The sequence below is a fragment of the Lissotriton helveticus genome, chromosome 7 (genome assembly GCF_964261635.1).
Source record: "Lissotriton helveticus chromosome 7, aLisHel1.1, whole genome shotgun sequence".
NCBI classification, from domain to species: domain Eukaryota; kingdom Metazoa; phylum Chordata; class Amphibia; order Caudata; family Salamandridae; genus Lissotriton; species Lissotriton helveticus.
Window position 1 is genome coordinate 1,356,619,703 of NC_136068.1, and position 7,855 is coordinate 1,356,627,557.

Here is a 7,855-nt window from a genome sequence, read left to right on the forward strand (position 1 = left end):
TATGTTAATGTTAGGAAGATTTCCTTGTCTTGGGGCCAGATAGTGATCTCTGCCCCATCCCCACACCCCCATGAGGGTGGGTGTGTTTGCGGGCTGCCAACACCTGTCCGAGAATTTACGAGGACCGATAAGTATAGGTATATTTTTTCCTCCTGTTGGGCGTCAGGTTCTGAGTTTCCTAGTACTGGAATTTATTGTGGGAAGATAATTGGTGTATAATTTTGGTGCCACTTTTGTTCTTCGAGTCGTTTGTCTTCTCACAGAGAGATATGGTTGTTGGTTTTTTCTATACACATGTCAGTTTATTTAATAACTCTTTTTTCAGTTTACTTGATTTTTCTTTGCACACTGGTGGAATGTTGGTGCTTATCTTTTGCCTTTCCTTGGCCTTCTTGCGGGTTCTTTCATCTAATCTGTGTATATATCACTAGACCTTGCATTTCCACACATGGGGGAGATTATGTTGTTGGTGCAGCTTTGATGTGATTTGAGTATTTGGATTTCTACTTGATTAGTAAGATGTTATAATATATGTACATAATTGTTGTTACCAGAGTACCCATTGTCCTGATGAAGCCTACATCATCTGGCTGAAACGTGACCGCGACTGCGTCGACACCTTTTGCTTCAATTGGAGTCCCTTGTTATGATGAAATAAGTTGTTGGATTTTTTTCTGATTGGCACCTATATAAATATAGATTGGGTTGAGTTTGTAACCCCCAGGTGCTTTACTCGTGGGACTACCATTGTGTTGTGCTCTCATTATAAATTAAGTGGAGGCACCGATCCGAATTAGGATTATATATATATATATTTTTTATATATATTTTTTGTTTTGTTTGGGGTACATAGAAACGTGATATTGTAAATGTAATGTATATTTGTATATATGTATATGTGATATTTTGTAAGATAGACTGTTGGTTGTTGTGTTCCCCTTGATGTCCGCTCATATGTGTACTGAAGAATTTATATATGAAAAATATTTTTTGCATGTTTGATTTCTGTGTCGCAAGAGAACTAATTGTTTCTTGCTTGAAAATTAAATTTGGATCAATCCCTTTGGTACCTTTTGTTACTACTTTTTCATCTTAGGATGTCTCCTGCTCAGGTATGGGAGGGTTAAATGGGCAGAACCCCTGACCATTTTTTTGCTAGTCTTTACTTATCTAGGGGTCCGTATATATCACGAGCCTACGGCTGTGCTGGAGGGTAATATAGGGCGCTGTATTAGGGCTCTGAAGGGATGCATGGCCTTTTGGGCTGCCCTCCCCCTCTCGGTACAGGGCCGGGTGGCACTGTTAAAGATGGTGGCTTTACCCCGGCTGCTCTACTATTTTCAGACACTGCCAGTATGGATACCCCAGCGGGTTTTTAAAAAAGGTGGGACCCTCCGCATTTCCATTTGCACCCTGGACTAACCGGACCCTGGAACTTTGTGCTGGGACCAAGTTGCTTCGTTTTGCCTCCTGAGACTGTTCGCCGGACCCGCTCTGTCCCTCTGTGGCAGCGCAACAGGGCTGCGAGCGTGACGGCAGGGACTCCATCTACCAGGAGTCCCTGCGAGGCCAATAGTCGACACCTGGCCCGCTCTCCCTGCAAGCCACGCCCCCAGCGCACACGTACATAATCAGACCTACACCCGCGTATGCGTGACGTGCACAGAACAAAGCGCGGAGCGAAGCCCGGGCAAAGGGCGGGCCGATTGAGGCCGTTCGAGGACGGGAGAGACCGGGACCGGGTCACCCCCCTTGGTCGGATCTTTTTACCATCCCATCCCCCATAAAGACCGGATCATACGGACGTCGAAATGTGTACCAGGGAAACAAGGAGCAAATCTTTGCTGGCGGCGGCAGGAGCCGCTAAAGGTACCATTGATAACTATTTTGTGAAAGCAGGATCACTTCTGATAGAGGACATTGCTGTGCTTGAGAGACGTATTTCCCAGGATATCGATTGGGTAAGGAGATCATCAATGGGCCCACTGGCTCTAGCCAAGACTCCTGATGGAAGGCTAGAGGCCAACAACTCTACCAACGGGGCATCGGGGGTCAACCAGTCACTTATTAACCTAGACCTCACAAAGGAGGTCTCAAGTGATCTTGAGGACATGAGCTTAATGACCCTACCGACGGGCCAAATACCACAAACCCCACTTCCAACCTCTGGCCATGACTCGGCCATAGCCACCATTAGCGAGAAAGTTTCCGATCTTCTAAGGGGAGCTAAGGGAAGGAGCTATCCAAAAAAGGAAGAAAGGGGGGCAAACTAAGGGAGGGAGCAAGGCAAAAACTCCTAAGTCCAATTTCGTAACGGACGCTGATAGCATTGGTTATACCAGCTCGGGCCATTCATCCGAGGACAGAGTAGTGGCCCCACCTATTGTCATTGCATCTATGGATATATCATCCCACTCCAACAATACCTCAATGGAATCCTCCAGCGAGGATATCACACTCGCAGACATAGGTGCACTCCTTAGGTCTCTTTTAAGCCCCCTAGAAGCCCGCCTGACAAAGATTGAAGCCAGGCTGCTTAACATTGAAAAATCTACAGTCCAGCTGGCAGATAGCTTGAAATTAGAAAATAAGGGAGCCAAAGGGGGGTTAGATCCAAAGCCTAAAAAGGGTGTTGAGCCAACAACCATGACGAAGAAAAATGGCCCAGCTACCTCTCAACTTACGCAATACAAACCCAATCAAAATAAGATCCCTCAACCTTTGGCTAACGCTAACACGATCAACCCACCTACACAAACCCAGGTACCATCACTTTCATCCCCAAATACAATTACACACCCTAAAGATAATGCCATTCCCTCTAACAAGCCACAGAGAGATCCGCAACACCCAGATAATACGCAAAATAATGCCCGCAAAGCCAAACCTGTGAACTTACCACCTGAGGCGTCCCCCTATACAGTAATTTTAGCGGGGGTACCCGAGCTAAAACCTGCCGCCATAGAGTCGACCGCCTCCCTTAAGAACAAAGTTATCAACTGCCTGTCTATATACAGACCTCTCCCACAAGGTACAACTAGTGATATTCTTATGGCAAGACCGGCTACCTGGGTGGGAAACATGAGAAAAACAATCAGTGGCGACTGCGTCCTGGTTAGCTTCAGAGAACCCAGGACAGCCTCCTACATCTGCAGTTGGGCCCCTGACGATCAAGGGAACCACATCCAGTCTCTCCCTCTCTCATTCTTTTACCCATCGAGTATGTATATATCAGAAGACCAGAGATGGGGGTATCATCAAGAAATGGCGGGAGAATGGGAGAGTAACTGTGGAGGGAGGAGGGACCCCTACAATCATAGGAGAATGGCGCCCGAGCATCTACCCTCATATGGCGATGAGGAGGGCTGGGAGATCAGCATTAGGAGGGGGGGCACATGGGGGGGAAGAATGAGAGGAGTTCCTAGGCCCTATAGAATCCACCAGCCAGTCTACCTTCAACAGGTACAGTAGCCTTGAAATGGTTGATTGACAGCTCAAGCCCAAAGGCAGGGACCAGCACCATTTCTATTTCATAGATGGCAGTGAGGACAGAACCATCCCCCCTGAACAAGCCCCGGTTCCATGTGAACAGATAGCCGCTCCCAATGAGCTTGCACACTATCGAGATCCCGCCCACTTTATAGCAGATACATCTGGTAATGGCAGGAATTTACGGGTTGGTCAGGGGGAATTGCTACAACATTTAATGGCAAACTCGGGCACAAATGAGAATAACCATTCTGACATCCAGCCACCATCCATAAGGCCTCCAACACTGAACCGGATTTCATGGAATGTAATGGAATTGTTGGGTAACAAAATGGATTGTCAGGAATGGGCTTCCTTTATCAACTCAAAAAGCATCTGCCTGTGTCAGGAAACTTGGGTAAGAGAGGAATATACGTGCCAGGGGTTTGCAGTATTTTCAAAACCCGCTAAATGGGGGGTCGGGGTCGACCGTCGGGAGGGCTGGCAATTTGGGTAGCTTCCCAATTGGGTTGTCAGGCCAGATGCCTAAATGTGGATTCTGATGACATATTAGCTGTCCTGTTAGAATGGCCAAATTCCTCCAAACTGGCGATAATAAACGTCTATTCGAGGCCAGTAGCCATAGCACGAGAATCGAATACTATCGAGGAACTCTCCGCTTTCTTGAGCGAAATTCCAAGGGAGCTCCATTACGTGGTTGGAGGGGATCTGAACTCGCATTACGAGCCATTGACTGGCCTTCTTGAAGGACCCTCCCTAGAGGAGGACGCAAGATGGTTGGTACCTGCCACGGTGGCACCCCCACCAAGAGCTTGGACCTCCCTCGCTCTGCAGATAACCGCCCTTACTCTCAATCATGGCCTTAGGGCCTGCAATGGGCGTACTAAATCAGATATGCCAAGCAAATGTACCTTCAATAAGTCAGGAAGTGAATCTACATTGGTCACGAATTATTGATTTCAGGGTAATTGAAAGACTGGACAGTGATCATAACGCCCTGGAACTTGAATATGCCATGCCAGGTAATGAGGACATGGGACAGGACGAACAAAGGGCAAAGATAGGGCTACTCCTGGAGAACAACAGAAGGAGAGTAAGATGGGGAAAATTGGTCACAAGTGGCGTTAAGTTGCCCAGGCTCTATGCCAGAACTATCCCAGTGCTGGAAAAGGCATTTGCTCTCAGGGAGGAACTTAGCAACGAAAAAAACAGAGAGCAGTTATGGCGAACGCACGAAGATCTAATAAACACCATGGATTTAGATCTTTTTGTAAAGGGTTCAGGTAGAACTAGCGAGACACACAAGAAGACCTGGTATAATGCCACATGCCGGAACTCCAAACGAGAACTTCTACTCGCAATTAAGGCGTGTAGAAGCCGGGAGGAGATACAAGCCAGAAGACGGGCATATAAGAAACTGCTGGCAAACGCCAAGGCCGAATGGGACCAACAACATTGGGAGGAACTCTCTGGAGCTCTAGATACCAGAGACTCTCGTAAATTCTGGCGGGTAGTTAATAACGGATCAGAAGATCTTCCTTCGGCAAATGAACCCAATATCGCCCCGAGCATATGGCAAAACCATTTCCATTACTTATATGCATTGGAAGATGAGGCCTTGAGACCCCCCCCCCCCTGCACTTTAGCGAGTGACCCGGAGGGTGAACCTTTCACTGAAAAAGAAGTTCGGGCAGCTATTGCAGGCGACCTATTCAAACAGGAGCCAGGGGTATGGGCCCCCTATCTCCTGTTGATATTTAACGCGCTCCTTAAGGGAATGGAGGTTCCGGATACTTGGCTGGGTGCAGAGGTGGTTCCAATATTTAAAAAGGGATCTCCTCTGCTTCCAGCCAACTATCGTCCAATAAACCTTATCGACGTATCACAGAAACTCTTCGGTAGGCTAATACTGGACCGGTTGCAGAACTGGCTGGAGGAGACGGATACTCTGAGCCCATACCAGGCGGGATTTAGGAGGGGGGTGTCCACAATTGACCAAATATTCTGATTAAACCTTATTTACTGGAGGACCGCACTGATTGAGGGCGGCACTTTGTACACAGTTTTTGTGGATCTACGTGCCGCCTTCGATTTGGTGCCAAGATCAAAATTGTGGAAGGTAATGGAGGAGTTAGGCGTCCCGAAAGACATCCTCGCAATCCTGATGAAACTACACCAAAATAACTTCGCACGTGTCAGGTGCGGGAGAAGCGGCAATTTAACTGAAAGATTCCCCGTTCGCAGATGGGTGAGACAGGGCTGTGTGCTTGCACCGACCCTGTTCTGCCTCTTTGTGAACGGGGTAATCGCGCACCTGACAAGGATTGCCAACATTGACGCCCCAAAACTGAGTGGCAGCAGGGTGCCCGCAATTATGTTTGCGGATGACACCCTGCTGCTGTGCAAATCCCCGACGGGCATACAGCAGGTGTTGGATGGTTTTCTGGAATTTTGTACAGAAAGGGGACTCGAAATTAACCCGCAGAAAGCTAAATTCATGATCCTAAACACAATGCCCTCTAAACGCCCCAACCCTTTGCTTGGTACAGTGCGCTTGGAAAGGGTTTACACAATTGAGTACCTGGGGATAACCCTAAACCAAAATCTAACGTGGGGGGCACACCGGACAAAAGCAAACATGAAACTGGCCCAGAGGGCGGGAGGTATTTCGAGAATTGCGAGTAAGTCACCATATCGCCCACTTGGCCCTGCAATCCAAATTTATAAAGCCCAGGCCCGAGGGGGAGTTACCTATGGGGGAGAGTTGTGGGGCCACATTCCGTCGCATAACTTGCTGACCACAGAAAATAAATTCCTCAGGCAGCTGACAGCCCTTCCCCCAAGCACTCCACTCCTGCCCCTGAGACTGGACCTGGGTTTGAGGCCCATTACTGAGGAACTAGGGCTCAAACCACTAACTTTTTGGCGTCTTCTTTGGAGCAGTCAAGATCTCACCACCTATAGAACCGAGCTACAGGATTTTTTATCCCTACCCAATGCCACCAAGACGCCTTGGTTAAACTACATCAAGAGAACCTGTGAGACCCTTGGACTACCAGAATTATGGTCAGACCCGGAAAGCACAAGCAATAGGATTCCGAGGAAAGCGCTGTCCAGAGCGTATTATGACCACATGCTTCTTCGAGCTCTGGATAGCACTCGCGAAGGATCCATAACACACCATTTCATTAAAAGTAAAGACTCATATAACCTCGAATGCGTTTTGGATGGCATGACTCCGGCTCTAACAAGAAAGCTATTTCTGCAGTGGAGGTACGGGACCCTTCCTTTCAGGTCTTTTACCAAACTATGGTCCTGTTGATCTGCTACAGAGACATGCCCTTCATGTGCCCACACAAAGGAGAACGATGTGCCCGCGTTTTTCTTCTGTCGAGCCTATCGGAAAAGCAGGAAACACTGGCTTGTCCCCCTCCTTAAAAACCTGGGATTTAGAACATTCCTACCTGCATACAGAGTTCTAAAGACTGATTTATCCCCGCCAATTGTGTTCGCTATGGCAACATTTTTAACTGCAATGTGGTATGCCCGCTCTCGACTGATAAAGGGGGTCGGAGATTCGTGACAAACTTTCATCCCTTGACTAACTGGCACCATTCTTTTTTTTTTTACTACTTTTTAATCTCTAATGTATTTTATATTAATGACATATTGATATTCCGGATTTTTAATTGATGTGGTAAATCTTGTACATCTTTTATGATCATGTGATCGAAATAAAGATTTGGAATTGGTAAAGAATTGAGAACACTGACGATTGACTTCCTGTGGGGACATGGTAGGCGCAGAGTGGCACTGAATACGCTGATGAGGCCTAAGCCTGAAGGGGGTATGGCGGTCCCTGATTTCGAGCTATACTATCTGGCGGCACAGCTGCAGATACTCACGCAAAACATTGCTAAGGAGTTTAGAGGTCCGGATCAAGTTAGAGGGACGGGTATTCAGCGACATATCCTATCATATATAATCATGCAACAGAAGTTGGAGTTGAGGGGCTTAACCATGGAGGAGAAGACCTTACGACTATGCTGGCACAGGAGCTTAAAAAGGGCGAAGGTAAAGCGCCCGTACGCACCGGAGATCCCTTTGGGGATGCTGACGGCACTCCCGCATGGGGGGATTGGTCCCCATTACTGGAATGGGAGGACTTGGGCCTTCAAGTGGTGCAGGACCTGTATATTGATGAGGTGTTGGTGCCCTTCAGAGTGCTGCAAGATCAATTTGGCCTCCCGGATGGGAGCTCCCTATTACATGCGGCGGTGATAGCAGCGATCCAGAAGCACTGGAAGACAGGGTTAGCAGAGCCCTGCACAACTATGGCTTGCCAGTATGCAGTAATGGCTGCGGG